The 21,130-nt window shown below is 47.8% G+C and overlaps 1 protein-coding gene across 1 annotated transcript in view; it reads right to left on the reverse strand.

Annotated features, from left to right (window-relative positions):
• LOC144805433 (uncharacterized) overlaps positions 1–13,108 on the reverse strand; it is a 61,773-nt gene extending 48,665 nt beyond the window's left edge. Inside the window, exon 1 of the mRNA XM_078671990.1 lies at positions 12,958–13,108. The gene's annotated coding sequence lies outside the window, so the exon portion shown is untranslated. The remainder of the gene's footprint in view (positions 1–12,957) is intronic.
• Positions 13,109–21,130: the final 8,022 nt, after the last annotated feature.

Genomic DNA, 21,130 nt, shown 5'->3' on the forward strand with positions numbered 1-21,130 from the left:
ACAGGCCTCGCCTCCTCTGACCCCTGGACAGTCCTCACCTCCTCTTATCCCTGGACAGGCATTTCCTCCTCTGCACCTCTGGACAGGCCTCACCTCCACTGCACCCCTGGACAGGCCTCTCCTTCTCTGCCCCCTGGACAGGCCTCTCCTCCTCTGCCCCCCTGGACAGGCCTCTCCTCCTCTGCCCCCTGGACAGGCCTCTCCTCCTCTGCCCCATGGACAGGCCTCTCCTCCTCTCCTCCTCTGGACAGGCCTCTCCTCCTCTGCACTCCTGGACATGCCTCACCTCCTCTGCCCCCTCGACAGGCCTCACCTCCTGTGCACACCTGCACATGGCCCGAAGAGAGACACTGCTCCCCTGGACAGGCCTCACCTCCTCTGACCCCCTGGATAGGCCTCGCCTCCTCTGCACTCCTGGACAGGCCTCTCCTCCTCTGCACCCCTGGACAGGCATCACCTCCTCTGCACCCCTGGACAGGCCTCTACTCCTCTGCACCCCTGAACAGGCCTCACCTCCTCTGCACCCCTGGACAGGTCTCTCCTCCTCTGCCGCTCCTCTGGACAGGCCTCACCTCCTCTGTACCTCTGGACAGGCCTCTCCTCCTCTGCACCCCTCCTCTGGACATGCCTCAATTCCTCTGCTCCTCCTCTGGACAGGCCTCACCTCCTCTCCTCCTCTGGACAGGCATCTCCCCCTCTGCCCCTCCTCTGGACAGGCCTCTTGGTGAAGGATTCTCAGTAATGACAGAGGAGCCCAGAGTTCATTCCACCCCATCCAGCGCCTCTGACTCCGCCCTGAGCCTTGGTGCGCTATGCACAGGCCCCGAAGAGAGACACTGCTCCCCTGGACAGGCCTCTCCCCCTCTGCCCCTCCTCTGGACAGGCCTCACCTCCTCTGCTCCTCTGGACAGGCCTCACCCCCTCTGCCCCCTGTGGACCGGCCTCTCCTCCTCTGCACCCCCTGGACAGGCCTCTCCTCCTCCGCACCCCTGGACAGGCCTCTCCTCCTCTTCACCCCTGGACAGGCCTCACCTCCTCTGCACCCTGGACAGGCCTCACCTCCTCTGCACCACTGGACAGGCCTCACCTCCTCTGTACCACTGGACAGGCCTCTCCTCCTCTGCCCCTCCTCTGGACAGGCCTCTCCTCCTCCGCCCCTCCTCTGGACTGGCCTCTCCTCCTCTGCCCCTCCTCTGGACAGGCCTCTCGGTGAAGGATTCTCATTCAGGACAGAGGAGCACAGAGTTCATTCCACCCCATCCAGCGCCTCTGACTCCGCCCTGAGCCTCGGCGCGCTTTGCACAGGCCCCGAAGAGAGACACTGCTCCCTTGGACAGGCCTCTCCCCCTCTGCCGCTCCTCTGGACAGGCCTCACCTCCTCTGCTCCCCTGGACAGGCCTCTCCTCCTCTGCCCCTCCTCTGGACAGGCCTCTCTGTGAAGGATTCTCATTAAGGACAGAGCCTCTGACTCAACCCTGAGCCTCAGGGCACTATGCACAGGCCCCGAAGAGAGACACTGCTCCCCTGGACCTGCCCAGAGGCGCCCTCTGGGGGCAGGACTGTGGCTTGGACCGAGGCGCTTTAATCCCACTCCCCAGAATCGAGGCGCTACACACGAGGCATGTGTTTTTTCCGACCTCAGAATGAGAGAAATGAGGGAAATGTCCTGATCCATTTCGCATCTTTCAGCCCCTTTAATGTATCGAATAGCGTCACTTGACAAGGTGAACCTATAATCATTTTGCATTTTTCACCCCACCCTTCGCCCACGCAGACAGGAGTAAGAGTTAATACATCACCTACTTCCCAAAGTTCTTTACATTATTTCATGTAAGGTAATAAACTGCTTCCATCTCAAATTTCGAATGACAATAGAATTTACTACAAAAGACTAAAATAATCCCGGAAAAGAAGATCTATCCTAATGTGATTTGTGCAGATTCAATAAAGTGCAAATTCTTACTCATCTTCAATCTCCACTTTGAGTTTGAATCCAGACACGTAGAGGGTCCCAGATTTTCATACCTTTATTACACTGAATCCTCCCTTTTCGCCTATATATGGCTGTTTCTAGACATTGCTAACTACCTACCAAGTCATTGTTGAAAAGTCGGTGCATTAGCATCCACCCAGGCAGCCGCAATACACATTCGTAAAACCGCCATAGAAATAAAAATCAGTTCATGCCTTGCCCTACGCCGATTAGTCTCAAAAGTCCCGAGCAGGATTACACACTCAGGGTCTGATTCTGATGCGGGTTGGAAATGCTTCTCGACCGAATCGGGTTGGAAATGGTTTCTGACCCACTCGGATCGGGAGAGTCCGACCGACCAAGTACGATGCATCCGGATGCCTCCAGATACGATTTGGTTGGACTGGGAGCACATGTTCCTAACCGCATTATAATTGGGCACTGGGTCACTCCCGATACTTTTTGGAAGGAGCAAATGTCATTAGGAGGCCTTCCTAACCGCATCAGAATCAGGCCCTGGGTGGGAATGCTTTCCAACCCGCATCAGAATTAGCCCCTATGTGTTATTTCAGTTTTTAACACCTCTGATAAAAACTTTGTGATATCTTTATAACATTTCTGCAAAACCTGACATGATGCAAAAATATGAACACTCTCTGCATTACAGACTGCACAGCGAGGACAACATGTTCCCTTCCCTCAACCCCATTTCGAGATTTTGTCAGGTGTATCATACAAAAAGAAACACTTTCTATAAAACTGTGCCTGTGACCTAGCTGATATCAAAACCGTATGCAATAACTCATGAGCATAAAAAATGTCTCGTCGGACACTCCTACCTTCACCTTTCATTTTTTGGAGGTTTTTTCATATCATCTGGGAGGGCTGCTTACTTTATTTTGGATTATCCTTTCAATAATTTAAACTTTCCCAAATGTAACCTGTCCCCCTGCTTTCTGTTCAAGAAGATCTCTAATTTGAAGAAATTTTTAAAATTCCCACCAATTCAAAGTAAAATCTTCTTTCAGTTCTTCGAAGGATCGAAGACCAGTTTGGGAAAAGAAACAGCCAATTCTTTTTACTCCTGCTCTCTTCCATTTTCCCATACAATACTTCTTGGAGTGTAAAATTATTATTTAAGGCTGTGTGGAATGATAATCTACCAATGCCACATGCTCTCCGTGAAGCACTCCATGCTTTAAAAACACTAAAGATTGTTTTGAGCCGGACTGTCTTGCAGTAGCTGTCATGCAACTGATGCCACAGACAGCCACTGGTTTCTTTCCTTAATATAAGTTTAAAGGGGGAGGGGATCTTATCCATCTGCCCATTGTCCATCATCATTCTTTAGCTCACTCCATCACCCCAGTGCAGACATGGCCATATGCAAATCAGTCTGACCTTGTGCCTCATGGGAACAGTCCAGCCCGAACTGCCAAGCCATGTGTTCCCTGGACCGGAAGCAAGCATCCTAGGACCAGTTTCTGGTTAATGATCTGTCATCAGCCAGGCTAGCTTGAATTCAGTGGCAAAGTGAGCACGGGACCCACGTCTGGACATACTCTGCCAACTTAGGGCCAACAAAGCGATACTAAAGGGGAAGATGGACGGAGTGTTGAACATTGCAAGCACTCACCCCCAGTCAACTGATCTGGGTTTAATCCAACATCATTCTTTAGCTCACTCCGCCACCCCAGTTCAGACATGGCCATATGCCCTGAAGGCATGCCAAAGGCAAGTCAGTCTGCATGGACGATGCCCAGTGACAAGAACCCTGGTCTTGTCCATTCCCACTACTACCTACTGCGACCCTCCGCCACCCTTCCACATGCTGGTGCCTCACCTCCCCACACAACATCGAGGGAGCCTTCTTTTGCGCTTCCTGCAAGTTTTCACCCACACCCAACACTCACCGCCTCCGCACCAGCAGCAACCAACACCCCACTCTCTCACACACACAGTCTCGCAACTAGTCACACAACACTCCGCACTCGAATGCAAGTTAATCAACGTCCGCTCACTCACCAACCAAGCCACAAAGATCTGGGACCTACTGCACAACAAAACACTGACCTACTTTTCCTCACAGAACCCTGGCTAACCCTGCATCAGCACCTGGCATCTCCACAGCCACACCCCCCCAGGTGTAAGATCACCAGGCAAGACAGACTTCACAAGCTCAGAGGCGGAATCACCATCATCCACAAGAACTCCATTCCAGACACAACATCACAGCCAACTTCACCCTAAGCGGCATTTTCATCTGCAGACCACCAGGACCGCACACAAACTTCACTGGTTCCATAACGGACAGACCAAGCCCTCATCAAGTTCAGCATCCTGGTCCAACACACACAACCCCACCGGACCAGCCCGCAAAAACAAGAACAGCCTCACTGACAAGGATTGGAACAGTGCTCCCACTTACAATTACTACTCCAGGAAATGATCGGAGTAACCCCTTCTTTCCTAAGCTCCCGCGATAAACAGGATTACTCAGTTTTGTTAACGGAGTTTGTTGGCCAACGTTTCTTCAGCTGAGCTCTTTGGTGGTGAGTACGCTCACACTGTGAGTGATCCAGCCTTCACTTGGGACAGAGAGGATGCCCCCCTAGTGAGGGCTGAGAGAGTCAGAGAGAGCTGATTCCTTGGCGTTTCAAGCCTCGTCATAGTTTTGGTTCTTACTCGAAGTAAGAGACTAAATGTAACCTAATTTCTTGTGCTACCACTAAAGATCATTATTAGTCGAAACAATTCCAGGGAAGGCAGCTCCATAGAGACAAATCCGTTTCACTGAGGAGTAAAGAACATGATTCATGAATATTATTGTTCAGTTCATATAACTATCTTTCGCAGCCAGATGACTTAACCTGGGGCATTGAAATATTGAAGAAGAGGGAGAGAAATGTTTAATGAAACTCTTTGCGGAATGTATCCTTGTAGCAGTGTCTAGAATCGGGTGCAGCTAAGGTGTTAAAAGGTTAGCGTTGAACAAGTGACTTCACCTTATCACCTTTATCTTACAGCCTAAGTTTAAGAGAGCCAGTATAGAGCAGAAACCCTCGAAAAAGCAGAATAGAGAGAGAGAGAGAGTTGTTCTAAGTTCACCAAACAGGGTAAAAAACCTAATCCTTCAAAAGCGGGGGAAGTTTTATGGGGAACTCAAAACTCAAGTTCCATCTGAATATTATGTGTGTTCTCTTTTTGAAATCTCGCTCCTCGCAGTTCCTATCTCCTAAACCCCTTTCCCTTGCCTGGCCACTCCAATACTCTGCGCTAATACAGCATTCAGAGTTGGTGGTGCCTAGGGGTGGATCTCTCGATCTTACTACAGACCCCGAGGAAGAACTGATTGAGAGAAAGACACCACTGTCCTCCCACTGCTGAAGAAACCCCCTCAAACCCGTAAACGCTCACCAACCACAGGCCGATCCCCCTGCTACCATTCTCGGTTTACGTCCTGGAGAAAATGGTCAACAGACACTTTGTAGAATACCTCAAGGACCACGAGCTCCTCAAAACTACTCAGTCTGGTTTGAGCCCCAACCACAGCTGGGAAACTGTCCACATCCCCGCCATGGATGACATCCGCATGACTCTGGACACAAGAGACATGGTGATCTCATTCTCCTGGTCCTCTCTGTAGAGTTTGAGACAGTCTCCCACCCCATCAATCAATCAATCAATCAATCATGCCATTTGTATAGCGCACTACTCACCCGGGAGGGTCTCAAGGCGCTTGGGGGAGGGGTATGCTACTGCTCAAACAGCCAGGTCTTGAGTTGTTTCCTGAAGGCGAGATGGTCCTGGGTCAGCCGAAGGTGGATGGGGAGGGAGTTCCAAGTCTTGGCAGCCAGGTAAGAGAAGGATCTTCCTCCGGCGGTGGCTCTTTGGATGCGTGGTACGGCTGCGAGGGCGAGGCTGGTGGACCGTAGCTGGCGGGTGGGCGTGTAGAAGGTCAGGCGGTCGTTGAGGTACTTGGGGCCCAGGTCGTGGAGAGACTTGTGTGCGTGGGTGAGGAGCCGGAACGTGATCCTCTTGTCGACGGGGAGCCAGTGCAGGTTCCTCAGGTGGCTGGAGATGTGGCTGCGTCGGGGGACATCCAGGATGAGTCGGGCGGAGGCGCTCTGGATGCGCTGGAGTCTTTTCTGTAGCTTGGCTGTGGTTCCGGCGTAGAGGGCGTTTCCGTAGTCCAGTCGGCTGGTGACGAGTGCCTGGGTGACAGTCTTCCTGGTCTCGGTCGGGATCCAGCGGAAGATCTTGCGAAGCATACGCAGGGTGTTGAAGCACGATGAGGAGACGGCGTTGACTTGTCTGGTCATCGAGAGGGAGGGGTCCAGGATGAAGCCCAGGTTGCGTGCGTGGTCGGTTGGCTTGGGTGCGGTGCCCAGGGCTGGGGGCCACCAGGAGTCGTCCCAGGCGGAGGGCGAAGATCCCAGGATGAGGACTTCCGTCTTGTCCGAGTTCAGTTTCAGGCGGCTGTCCTTCATCCACTCGGCGACGTCTTTCATCCCTTCGTGTAGGCAGGTTCTGGCGGTGTCGGGGTCTCTGGTGAGGGAGAGGATCAGCTGGGTGTCGTCGGCGTAAGAGATGATGTTGAGGTTGTGCTGGCGGTCGATGGCTGCGAGAGGTTTCATGTAGATGTTGAAGAGGGTGGGGCTGAGTGAAGATCCTTGCGGGACGCCGCAGATGAATTCGGTGGCCTCGGAGCGAAACGGGGGGAGGCGGACTCTTTGTGTTCTTTCTGCGAGGAACTAGATGATCCACTCCAGTGCCTTCTCTTGGATACCGATGTTGCTGAGGCGCTGGACTAGGGTGCGGTGGCAGACCGTGTCGAACGCAGCGGAGAGGTCCAGGAGGATGAGGGCCACTGTTTCCCCCTTGTCGAGCATCCTTATCCAACGCCTCCAGATCAGAATCCAACGAGATGCACTCCAATGGATCTGCTTCTTCCTGACTGGAAGAACCAAGTCAGTCATCTTGTCACCGTACACGTTGCATGCCGGTGGCCTTGTCTGCTGAGTTCCACGCAGATCTTCCTGGAGCCCGACCCTCTTCAATGCATTCATGATCCCTTTAGCTAGAATCATCCACTCTCATAACATCAACGCCCTCTCCTATCCTGACACACAACTGTCTCTCATGGCCAATACGCCCAGTACCCGGATGAAGTTTTATTCCTGTGTGACTGGAATTGCCCAATGGATGAAGATCAACTGTCTAAAACACTGACAGACTTAAACCGTGATCTTCGGGAAAAGCACATCAGCGTGGGACTCCACCTGGTGGCTACTAAAGATAGGACGAACATCTACCCTCACCACCCATGCCAAGAATGTCAGGATCGTATTAGACAGCAAACCTTGACCCGCCAGATCAACGCAATCACCTCAACATGCTTCAACTCCCTCCACATCCTCTGCAAGACCTTAACGTGGATCCTCACAGAATGCAAAAAGACCGTCACCCATGCACTCATAACGCGCAGACCGGACTACGGCAACGCCCTCGATGCCGGAATCAACAAAACCCTGCTACACAAACTCCAGACCAACCAGAACACCTCAGCCAGACTCGTCCTCTGAATCATATTCTAGTATGGGCACCCTCAAATTTAGAGATGTACAAATAACAGTTTTGTAAATTGGCCAGTGTGACAGAAATTCACAGATGAAAATGTTGTAACAAACAGCATTTTTGTCCTACTCATTTTCAATATTTTGTTATTTCAACACTCAACATCTTTGGGAAAATCTTGAGGGATGTACACATATAACCCCTTTCTGAATTCTGGATTTTGTCTACTTTCATAAATCTGCAGCTTTCCTGGATCCCCCCTGGGTTTCATAGTGGATTCCACCAAAAACTGGAAGAAAGTTGAGAGCACAAAAAATAGGCAAAATGGGCTACAACTGTTGTAAAAAAAATTGTTTTTGTCCCTACAAGCTGGGAAGATGGTGACCTTAGCACAGAAAATGTTCGATGATGACATTTATAGGAAAAAAACTTTCTCTGGAGCACTTTTTCCCTATTTTGCCTATTTTCTGGGTCCCCTCCAGGGGAATCCAAAAACCCTGGGTACCTTTACAATCCCCTGGATGTTAGACATAAGAGGGTGCCAAATTTGCCATGGGTACCTTTTGTGAAAAAAAGTTATGTACCCTAAGCACAAACTACCCAAAATACGTTAAAAGAAAGTGCTCAGCACGTGGGGGAGGGGAGAGAGAAGGGCCAGCATTTAAGGGGTCAATGTGAGCAGTTAACAAACATTTCAGGTAGATTTTTTTTCCAGAGCGAACAATTAGGGGAATTTTTCAGCACAAAACTACTAATCCAAACAAATCTGTGGTATTTGCACATTGGATCTTTCGTTAGTTGAAATGGTTCTTTACACATGAAGCTCCTGGTTTGATCGGAGTCAATTACAGGGCAGAAGTTACACAACATTGTGAAGACATAGGCAACCCTGAGCACAGGGGGGCAGTAACATGTGTTGTACATGCACATGCAGTGTATGCCTTTGAAATGTTTTATTCATGGGTGAACTTTGGTCCTATAGATGCCGGTACTACGCTTTCCACTCCTACAGAGATGCAGCCGTTCCTACTCAGCCCCAAGGATATGATGGCCCGGAGGACCATTTCACCCTTCCAGTTCAAAAGATTGGTTTGTTGGTCACTTAGCCCCCACATACCTCAGAATGTCAGACAGGGTTCCCTAAAGTGGGGTCACCTGATACCGTACTGGCTCTGTACACACAGTGTCCTGTATAGGTGGCTCAGACAGTATGTATTGCAGAACAAAGCAGGCAGAGCGGGTCGAGTGGGACCTGTACCACAGACACAGGGTTCCATACAAGCAATCTGTCCACGGACTATAAGCGCCACTACGGGCAAAGTGCCCGTAAAAAGCAACAAAACTGCCTTCTGGATCGCTTGCAACACCAACCAGAGGAGCAGCATTGTGGCGATGAGACGTCCCCTTGGAATGGTGCCATCTTCAGAGGCGTACAACACCTGGGAAAGTATCTACACTGCTACGTATGGCACACCCTCATTGGTGGTACTATCTGATGTACTAAGGAAAGTACAAATGAGTACAAGGCTGCACCCTCCCTAGATCTAGGAATGAGATGAAGTATCAATCGTACTACCCATGGCATGTCGTCATTGGTGGTACTACCCGATGTACTAAGGCAAGAACAAATGAGTACAAGGCTGCACCCTTCCTAGATCTAGGAATGAGATGAAGTATCAACCATACTACCCATGGCACGCCGTCATGGGCGGTACTACCCGATGTACTAAGGCAAGAACAAATGAGTACAAGGCTGCACCCTCCCTAGATCTAGGAATGAGATGAAGTATCAACCATACTACCCATGGCACGCCGTCATGGGCGGTACTACCCGATGTACTAAGGCAAGAACAAATGAGTACAAGGCTGCACCCTCCCTAGATCTAGGAATGAGATGAAGTATCAACCGTACTACCCATGGCACGCCGTCATGGGCGGTACTACCCGATGTACTAAGGCAAGAACAAATGAGTACAAGGTTGCACCGGCCCTAGATCTATGAATGAGATGAAGTATCAATCGTACTACCCATGGCACGCCGTCATGGGCGGTTCTACCTGATGTACTAAGGCAGAGGTCTTCAAACTGGGGGGCTCGCCCCCCTGGGGGTCCGTGGATGCATTCCCAAGGGGGCGCCAATGTCTCCGTAAAGACTTGTAAATCTTGTAAATAGAGATGGCCTGGAAGCGCGAACTTGTTTATTTGTCCTGTTCTACGCTATCATTTGCATGCAGCCAAAGGCCATAAAAAAGCATGAGGACTGTGATTACAAGTGTAATGGCGAAGAGGTCCGTTACTAGCATGCCAGGAACAACATTTTTCAGTACCTCGTTTGATGTGTTATTCTGTGGGAAAGGATGAAATCTAAGCTGGTTAGTGCAATCACTTCAGCTTTGTGCAGTGGGGAATAGTGACTTTTGTTTTTATAGTGCTACAAGCTACCTGTCTTTGCCAGAAAGTACTGTGAATGTGTCAATGTTGTATAATTTAATTACACACAGCATGAGACAGGCTGCAGCAAAAGATTTAGGCCCAGATTTACAAAGACTTTGTATCAGGTTTGTGTTACTTTTTTTAACAGAAACTTGACGCAAAGTGTGTTGGTATTTACAATCCAGCGTTAATCCCGATTTGGCTTGGATTGTACCTAAACATTATGCAGGTCTGTGCAGCAACGCTCTTGGACCCAGATTTACTCATGCTTTGCAACAGGTTTGCTTTACTTTTGTAATGTAAACCTGATGCAGAGTGTTACACTGGGATTTACTATCCAAAGCAAGTCAGGAATGACATTGGATAGTTTGCATCAAAGGGGTGTTCCATTGTTAGCGCATGGGTGTCTTTACAAAAAAGACACTTGGGCTCATATTCCTTGATAGCAAATGGAACCATTGCTGCAGAGGGGACAATGTGAGGGAACAATTTTTTGTGTGAAAGGGATAGAGGGCCTATGTTAAGATTGGAGTGATGGCCAGGCATGGTGGGGAAGGGGTGAAAGAGGCACACAAGACAGACTACTACTACAGGAAAGAAGCTATCATTAGTGAAGCAAGTGGTGTTGCATTGGGGCTGATGAGTGTGTGAAGCTCACAACTCTCCCAATTTTGGGGAGCAGTGTTTGTTGATCATATTCTGTTTTTGGTTCAAGCATTTACTCTCTTATAAGTCTCATATTACTGTACATTAGGAGCTACAGAAAAAGTACCCCATAAACTGTCTCAAACCTCTGTGCTTCTCCCTGTGGTTCCAGCTCCTGCAGTTCTTTTCATAAATTTTTGAAAGGGGGGGCCCAAGTTCAAAATAGTTTGCTTAGGGGGCTCAGCGCAGCAAAGTTTGAAGACCTCTGTACTAAGGCAAGAACAGCCCGGAAAAAAAGACCACATCTCAGACCCGAGGTCCCCGGATAGAAGAGCCAAGCTCAGCCCCAGGGCCCCCAGATATAAGAGCCGAGCTCAGCCCCAGGGGCCCCGGATAGAAGAGCCCAGCTCAGCCCCAGGGGCCCCGGGATAGAAAAGCCTAGCTCAGCCCCAGGGCCCCCCCGGATAGAAGAGCCCAGCTCAGCCCCAGTTGCCCCCCGGATAGAAGAGCCCAGCTCAGCCCCAGGACCCTCGGATAGAAGAGCCCAGCTCAGCCCCAGGGGCCCCGGGATAGAAAAGCCTAGCTCAGCCCCAGGGGCCCCCCGGATAGAAGAGCCCAGCTCAGCCCCAGGGCCCCCAGATAGAAGAGTCCAGCTCAGCCCCAGGGGCCTCTGAATAGAAGGGCCCAGATCAGCCCCAGTGGCCCCCGAATAGAAAAGCCCAGCTCAGCTCAGCCCCAGGGCCCCCAGATAGAAGAGTCCAGCTCAGCCCCAGGGGCCTCCGGATAGAAGGGCCCAGATCAGCCCGAGGGGCCCCCGGATAGAAGAGCCCAGCTCAGCTCAGCCCCAGGGCCCCCCCCTGATAGAAGTGCCCAGCTCAGCCCCCAGATAAAAGAGCCCAGCTCAGCCCCAGGGGCCCCCGGATAGAAGGGCCCTGCTCAGCCCCAGGGGCCCCGGATAGAAGAGCCCAGCTCAGCCCCAGGGGCCCCCCAGATAGAAGAGCCCAGCTCAGCCCCAGGGCCCCCAGATAGAAGAACCGAGCTCAGCCCCAGGGGCCCCCGGATAGAAGAGTCCAACTCAGCCCCAGGGGCCCGAGATAGAAGAGCTCACCTCCGCCCCAGGGGCCCCGGATAAAAGAGCGCAGCTCAGCCCCAAGGCCCCCGGATAGAAGAACCCAGCTCAGCCCCAGGGGCCCCCAGATAGAAGAGCCCAGCTCAGCCCCAGGGGCCTCGGGATAGAAGAGCCAAGCTCAGCCCCAGGGGCCCCTGGATACAAGAGCCCAGCTCAACCCCAGGGGCCCCGGATAGAAGAGCCCAGCTCCACCTCAGGGACCTGGATAGAAGAGCCCAGCTCAGCCCCAGGGGCTCCGGATAGAAGAGCCCATCTCATCCCCAGGGCCCCGGATAGAAGAGCCTAGCTCAGCCCCAGAGGCGTCCGGATAGACGAGCCCATCTCAGCCCCAGGGGCCCCCGGATAGAAGAGCCCAGCTCAGCCCCAGGACCCCCGAATAGAAGAGCCCAGCTCAGCCCCAGGGCCCCCGGATAGAAGAGCCCAGCTCAGCCCACCAGGGCCCCTGGATAGAGGAGCCTAGCACAGCCCCAGAGGCCCCCAGATAGATAAGCCCAGCTCAACCCCAGGGGCCCCGGATAGAAGAGCCCACCTCAGCCCCGGGGTCCCCAGATATAAGAGCCGAGCTCAGCCCCAGGGCCCCCAGATAGAAGAGCCCAGCTCAGCCCCAGGGGCCCCCGGATAGAAGAGCCCAGCTCAGCCCCAGGGGCCCCCGGATAAAAGAGCCTAGCTCAGCCCCAGGGGCCCCCCGGATAGAAGAGCCCAGCTCAGCCCCAGGCCCCCGGATAGAAGAGCCCAGGTCAGCCCCAGGGGCCCCTGGATAGAAGAGCCCACCTCAGCCCCGGGGTCCCCAGATATAAGAGCCTAGCTCAGCTCCAGGGGCCCCCGGATAGAAGAGCCCAGCTCAGCCCCAGGGGCCTCCGGATAGAAGAGCCCAGCTCAGCCCCTGGGGCCCCAGATAGAAGAGCCCAGCTCAGCCCCAGGGGCCCCGGATAGAAGAGCCCAGCTCAGCCCCAGGACCCCCGGATAGAAGAGCCCAGCTCAGCCCCAGGGGCCCCGGGATAGAAGAGCCCAGCTCAGCCCCAGGGGCCTCCGGATAGAAGGGCCGTGATCAGCCCCAGGGGCCCCGGATAGAAGAGCCCAGCTCAGCCCCAGGGGCCCCCGGATAGAAGAGCCCAACTCAGCCCGGCTCCTGCAGAGATTCCCTCCAGGATTATTCAGTCTATTTCTACAAACACAGCAGAAGGTGCTGACAATCTCCTACCTGAGCAGAGACCTGTGCAGACGTGTCCAGGCTCTCTCCTCCTCCTGGGGGCCGGGGGGAGGGGCAGATCTGGTGTCTGAGGAGGGCAGATCAGGGGTCTGAGGGGGGATCTGCAGATGAAGGTAGCTGCTCACCAGACAGGGCTCCTTCCTCCTGAGAGAGAGGTAAGAAGTGATGTCAGCATTTGCTGCTGGTGCTGTCTCTGCCGCCGCTGACCCGGAAGAGGAAACCCTTCTCCTTTCATCCAATGTGCAGCTCAGCGGATTCATCAGCAGGCCCTCTGGTGGCCGCTGACGGAACCGCCGCCTCCAGCAGGGAAACAAGCATTGGCGCCTGTAAACACACAGACATGGGTGTTATGGGAAACAAGCATTGGCTCCTGTAAAGACACAGACATGGGTGTTATGGGAAACAAGCATTGGCTCCTGTAAACACACAGACATGGATGTTATGGGAAACAAGCATTGCCGCCTGTAAACACACAAACATGGGTGTTATGGGAAGCAAGCATTGGCACCTGTAAATACACAGACATGGGTGTTATGGGAAACAAGCATTGCCGCCTGTAAACACACAAACATGGGTGTTATTGGAAACAAGCATTGGCGCCGGCAAACACAAAGACATGGGTGTTATGGGAAACAGGCATTGGCTCCTATAACCACACAGACATGGGTACTATAGGAAACAAGCATTGGCGCCTGCAAAGACACAGACATGGGTGTTTGAGTCCATGACAGGGTCTCGTATGAGAAACAAGCATTGGCGCTGGCAAAGACACAGACGTGGGTGCTAAGACACTCACAGTCGGGACACTTCTACTTCCTGGTTTCTTAAGCAAACACCAAGCAGGGTCCATCTTCGACTACTTTTGAGAAATGTCACTCGAGGGGATTTAATTCAGTGTAATCTCACGCATCCTTAGCTCTTTAAAATTTTAGTTTTTGTTTCTGTTTTGTTTCTTGTGCATTGAGGTCTGTGCATGAGACTGGCTTCTCTGAGCCAGAGCAGGGACCAGAGCTGCACACCTGTGTGTGTGTGTGCGTGTATCTGTGTGTGTGTGTCTGTGTGTGCGTGTGTGTGTGTGTGTCTGTCTGTCTGTGTGTGTCTGTGTGTGCATGTCTCTGTGTGTGTGTGTGTCTGTGTGTGTCTGAGTGTGCGTGTCTGTGTGTGTGTCTGTGTGTGCGTGTGTGTGTATGTGTGTGTGCGTGACCTGAACGCAGGTCCCCACAAGGCAATGCCCTTTAAATAACAAAAAATGACTTCAGGAACATTTGTGTCAATTTTTACAACTTTAAAAGCAATTGCCTTGTGGGGACCTGTGTTTCATGAAGTGTGTTTATTTTTTTGCTCGCTCTGCCCCTGTAGAAAGGAGAAGGTACTGCAGGCTTAAACACACTTTGCATTTAAACACACTTTCTTCACCAGGAACACATGCTAGCAGCAGAAAGCACAGACATTTGAAGGGAAAAGCTGCATAGCACAGTGTTAAAAATATTTTTCCTGCAAAGTAACATTTTCCCTCTTTATTAAAGTAAACCTTTATTTACATGAAGCTTTTGAATTCAGACCATTTGTGTCTAAAATTGTTAGTTGTTTTATAAACATTTCTAAAAGCAATTTGGGTCAATTTCGAGTTAAGAACCTGTGAAAGTGCCTTGATACCGCTTCAGGATAGTCAGTGCTATATAGATCGACTAACAATATAATACGATCAACACAGAGCTGAAAATTACAAATTACGCAGTTGTAATTAATCTTGTTAAATAGATAAATACGTTATGAATTCAGGGTAGCACATGAATGTAATAATTTGGACAGCTGACGTTGCAGAATAACTACTTTTATCCTGTCTGAACTTTCTTTGATTGTACACAACCAAAATATATAATACAAGCCACTTTTGTTAGTTTAGTAATATTGATTACCTATTTTGGTGAAAAGCCTTTTTACAACAGTAAGTGATTAATAAATATGAAACGTAAAGACTTCACAAATACTTAATTTGATGATAACTACATCCTGTTTAAACTATCTTGAACACACTTGAGGAACTGCTGATGTCGACGAAAAACGGCATACAATGGCCCATTGTTCAGTTTAGACACAATTTATTATAGCAGAGTAATACAGCACATTTTGTAAGTATTAAGTGTTCACATTCGTTATTTACATATATAGTGTAAATAAACATAAGCACGTTGCCATTCTGGGAGGGGTCCAGCATACAGTTTCAGATCGCCATCCACATGTGAACAGGATTCCAATGATTAATCCTGTACATTATTCCACCTCCAATAGATTTGCCCCTTTATCAGGTCTAGATTCTTCTGATTGACATACGGGTGAAAACCAGTTGTCTAACAGAATACAGCTTGAAGGGGAGAAGCAAATGGATGTTTGTCAGCTCTTACCCCGGGGAAAGGAACATCAGAGTTGTGCTGTCTCAAACATATCAGCTCCCGACCAATGCACTAATTTATCTCTTATTAGGGACACACAGACCTAACATACTCTTTTGCATCCTGGAACATAGCTGGATACAGCAGCAAGCGTAACAATGAGGAATGGCTTTCTGTTCTGTCCAATTACCAGATTATCCTTATCCAAGAAACCTGGGAGACAGACCCAATATACATCGATGGATATAGGTCTTTTCAAACTTTGGTCTTACCATCTACAGGGATTAGGCCCAGGGGTGTCTTATTAACACTGATTTCCAACGTGGTGGCACTTAAAGTCTGGACATATATAAATATTTCTCCAAATTTTCATTTTCTGGTTATTAAAGGCGCTGACACCTGGGATCTATTATTGGTAAACTATTATAATAACAACTTTTTGGACCCAGTAGTGGTACCCCAATCTCTGGATAATTTGTTAGAGGATTTAGTGGAGTCTCATCTCAAACCCCTATATGTAATTTGGTTGAGAGATTTTAATTTGAAACCTTGCTCTCGAAATTCTGCAGAGCTATGCGGAATTTTGGATCACAAAAATGTCTGTATCCCCTATTTTCATCACGACACTCAGGGGAACGGCCTCAATACCATACTAGTGAAATGGTAACCTTTGATCCATAACACTATAGATACACACACGGGGACTTTCTTTCCAACTTTTCATAGAGGGAATATATATCTACTCTAGATTATATCATCTAATCTGAGATCCTAAATTCAAGGCTTTCAAAACCAAAAACTAACTTCACTGAATTTAGTGATCCTGCCATACTGTCCAGTGGTCTGTTATGGCTGGTGCCTTAGTCCCAAAACGGCCCCAAATTTTCCAAACCAATTATAAGTAGATCCAATGGCATCACTTTGAAATGGGAGAAGGTCGATGTGGTCACTCTTTTCATTACTTTTGTTTTGGCTAACCCGGAGGGCATAAAAATCTGTCAGGATCCATCACTAGACCAGATCTGTATAGAAATAAAAGGAACATGACAAAAAAAGAATTTGGGATCTTGAGATCGATGGCAACAAATCAGAACATCATATGTCAAAAAGCGGATAAGGGGGGAGCACTAGTGATTCTGAATAAAACATATTACCAGGAAACTTTGAGAGAACATCTCGGAGATACCAACCTATACATGGAAATTGACACAGATCCAACCATGGAAATCAAAAAATTTTTGCTTACGATTGTAAATAAAGCATATGATAATGGAACCATCACAGATAAAACCCGCAAATACCTTATTCAAGAGAACTACAAAGCACCAAACATCTACTTAGTACCCAAAGTACATAAAGATTTATACAAACCGCCTTGCAGACCAATAGTATCAACCAAACAGAGCATACACGAGCCAGTAGGAAAGTATCTAGACAGGTACCTCCAACCGTTGGTATTAAGAACCAGATCATATTTGAAAGATACCACAGACTTTCTTCTCAAACTATCAACCATAGAACCAAAAGACGAAATGATCATGGCAACAATAGATGTGAAAGCACTCTATACCTCAATACCACACCAACAAGGACTTGAAGCTATCGAAAGAGCCCTCTTAGATAGCGACTATTCACAAGAACAACAAATTTTCATACTAGAACTAATGCAATTTACGTTGGTAAACAGCTATTTTGAGCAGGATAAAAAATGGTACATGCAACAGAGTGGAACGTCAATGGGTAACTGTGCCGCGCCGGCATATGCGAACCTATTTATGGCATCTTTTGAGGAAGAACACGTATACCAGGATCCTATCTGGATGAACAATACCGTTATGTATGTACGATTTATCGATGATATTTTCACGATATGGAAAGGCCCGAGAACCACGCTGGAAAACCAACTAGGAATTTTGGATACAAAACTAGACTAAATAGGTTTCACATGGAACGTCAATGAAAGGCAAATTCAGTACCTGGATGTAGAGATCACAAAACAGACCACAGAGTTCTCTACAAACTTATATCGAAAAGACACTGACAGAAACAATCTTTTACAATTTAAAAGTCACCACCCCCCGGCTCTTAAGAAACACTTGCCATATTCCCAGATGCTACGGGTGAAGAGAGTAGTTTCGGAGGCCTCACAATGTAGAATACAAATGAGCGACATGATCCAAAGATTCAAAGACAGGGGATATCCCCCTGAGATAACACAACAAGCCTTAATCAGAACCCAACAAAAATCCAGACAAGAATTACTGAGAAGGAAAGTAACTCAACCCAGTAACCGCATTACATGCGTGAGTAAATTCTCAACAGTCAGCACACCATTTAAGCAGATAATCAAAAAACATTGGCCAATGCTAAAAATGGAACCAGATTTCAAAGATATTTTTTCTCAAGAACCAATTTTTGCTCATACACGTGCAAAGAACATAGGAGAGCTACTAAAAACAACCGAAGAAGTGACCCCAAAAACATCCTATCGAGGAACAACACCTTGCTATAATTTCAACACGTGTAACAACATCATGAGAGGCTCTACCATTACACATCCACAGAAGGGGTACCCCATCCAATTGAAAGTGAATGCAACGTATGACACCAGCAACCTTGTTTATATGATTAAATGCCCATGTGGGGACGTATATGTGGGTCACACCGAAAGAAAATTGAAAGTGCGCATAAATGAACATAAAAGCACAATAAGACTAAAATCTGAAAAAACCTCCCTAGCGGATCATTTCACAAAAAAACAACATAATGTGAGCCAATTGAGAGTATGTGTGTTAGAAACAATAACAAAAACAGAAGGAAGCACGAACAAAACGAGGTTACTAAAACAAGAAAATTACTGGATTTACAACTTGGGAAGCTTGAAGCCAGGCGGGCTGAGTGAAAGGACAGAATTTTTGTGTTATTTGTAAATACGTATATGACACTCATCATGTAATCACTAGATGTTTATTTAATTCGTTTGAGCACAGCGGTATTTACTCATGTAGCAGCGAGCTTCGCAGTTAAACCCACTACAAAACAACACAACAATAAAGTTTCATAAAAAGAAAAAAAATGTTGCACCGATAAGGATAAGTAACGCGCATGCGCATAATCCGTCATACCGGAAGCGAACGCATCCAGAGACGGGTAGAGGAATACGCCGAGGTGAGCAGTTAGCAGTTTACTAGTTTTGATTTAAAAGCGCGTAAACACACTGAGTTTATGAGTAGGAACTGAACTCGACTGAATGTAGAAAGCGCCGAACAGCGCCTTATAATAACAGAGTAAAAAGTTAGTTTAACGGCAATAGCGTCCATTACTACCCACGAGGGTTTGGTTAAATAAGCCGAGCATCACTCGAACTCAGGAGCCGACCAGAGCAGTTTAAAACAGGCGAGACAAGTAATCGCTATATCATGACGCATGAAATAATGATGTTGAAAAAGTATATAATTACATGAATAATGAAAATCGGAAATGAAAGATGGTTAATGTGATGCATATTTGTTTTGATGTTGTAGAGTCTATATTTCCCTGATGAAGGCAGAAAGAACTGCCGAAATGCATTGGAAAATAAATGAAATACAATCGGCTATGGAATAATTGATTTATTTTTACAACAAAGAATCAAGTCTGAATCATTATAACAAGAATTGTGAATAAATTTCAAAGCTGGAACACAGCACAAATCAGTGCCCAGGGGGACAACTATACCCAACTAGGTATAGAGGCAACAATTAGTAGCTGAGGGATTTAACAAGTTACTAATATATCTAAAATCATTTGATATGCCCGCCCTCTACTAGAGATTCCATATCTCATCGATAGTTTGTTAAGAATTGCACGATTGCTTCCTCAAATCTGCACTAGGCACTCAAGTCATCACCTAGGAATGCAGATCAGATTCACGTGCTGAGGAAAACCTATAAGCTATCTAGGACAAACAGGCTGAGTCAGCTGAAACTAGAGCAATGGGACAATCTAAAGAAATCTTCTTCCCTTCGAGTTAGCACGGCCTTCTGATAAGTTCTCAATACTCCCTTCCTGAATGACAATAATGGTCCATCCTTAGATACCAATATTGAAGAAGATTCTTGGGCAAAACGCTTTCAGGGTATTTTTCATGGGATAGAGGAATCTACAGGCGCAAATGTTAGCCTTACTATTGATTCCCCTATGCGCCTCCTATTTGACTTTGATGAACTCAAACTTGCCCTGACCCAATCTCCTTCTGGCAAAACGCAGGGGCCCGGTGGGGTACCTATACATGTTTTTCCAGCTAATATCCCTTTTTGGTATCCTCTATTAACTGTGGCTTTTAACACCATAGCTGAGAGTGGTCCTCCCCCTCTCCTGAAAAAAATCAGTAATCATCCTGATACACAAAAAAAGGAATGCTTCGGTCACTGCAATTATTGTCACATTTATTTGCTCAAAAGCTCAGCCAAACTAATGGGTCAGTTATTTTTAAATAAACTAGAAATATGGGCAGAGGCAAGGGACATCCTCACAGACGTTCAGTATGGGTTTAGGCAGGGTAGGGGAACACCTCTCCAAAATCTCAACTTGACTCACAATTGGTAAATACCCGAGAGCAAAAAATGCACAAATTTATCTGGCATTCATGGATTTATATAAGGCCTTCGACTGTGTGGTTCACAGCAAGCTATGGGAAATGTTAAAGGAGATGGGTGTGGAGGAAGCTAATATTAACTTCATTAGGGGGCTATATCTGGATGCTACCGCTGTGGTACGATACAGGAAAACGGTGAATGCACCAAACCGTTTAAAATTGAAAGGGGTGTCAGGCAAGGCTGTATCCTGGCCCCCTTTCTGTTTGCTCTCTATAAAAATAAACAAAATGACGTCCTGATCAAGAGTGCGAAAGATACCCCGCTAGTTCCATCTTCTGCTCTTCCTATCCTCTACGCAGACGATGCTGTCCTGCTGGCAAGGACACGCATGGCATTACAAAAACTAATCACACACTAAACAGATTTTATGCATAACCTAGATCTGCACGTTAATAAAACTAAATCCTACCTCATGGCAATAGACAGTGACAAAAAGAAGAAAATGAGATATAAATTAGATGGGGAAATAATGAAGCAGGAACATTGTTTTAATTATTTAGGGGTTGTTTTTGATAGCAAAAAAACCTTTGGAAGGAGATGATGCAAAATCAAGTTAATTTAATGATTCAAAGTATCGAAGCCTTATTTGATTTTCCAAAAAACTAGGCCATAAGTTGATACTTGAAATGTCTACTATCTGTATGGCAAAAACACTCCCAATGGCCATGTTCAGAGCAGCAATATGGGGTATCACTGATGTAATACCACCCCAAGTACAAGAAGATAAATTCATAAAAAGATTGTTGTCAATTTCACAATCAAGCAATAATGTTATAACCCATAAAGAAGCTGGTATGCCTTTTATGACAGATGCCATAATATTAGCACCACTTTTTCTCTGGCTATCAGTTTGGAAAAGGGAATCGGTGGGTTTTAACCAAAAATTCTTCAAAGATGTCCTGAATTTGGACTATGCCCACAGAATCCCCTGGATATCATATGTCAGAAAAACCCTTATTTCTTTGGGTCTTGGGTTTCTGTATGATACCCCACATCTTTGCAAACATTTCCCCAAATCAATACTAAAGGTGATCTTTCCAAATCAAGTCACACAGAATAGGTGGAATACCCACAAAGGGAAACAAACCGTAAAGTTGTATGCATCTATACCGCAGATATTAAATCATTCGCACT

Source organism: Lissotriton helveticus (assembly GCF_964261635.1).
Source record: "Lissotriton helveticus chromosome 1_1 unlocalized genomic scaffold, aLisHel1.1 SUPER_1_unloc_1, whole genome shotgun sequence".
Classification (NCBI taxonomy): domain Eukaryota; kingdom Metazoa; phylum Chordata; class Amphibia; order Caudata; family Salamandridae; genus Lissotriton; species Lissotriton helveticus.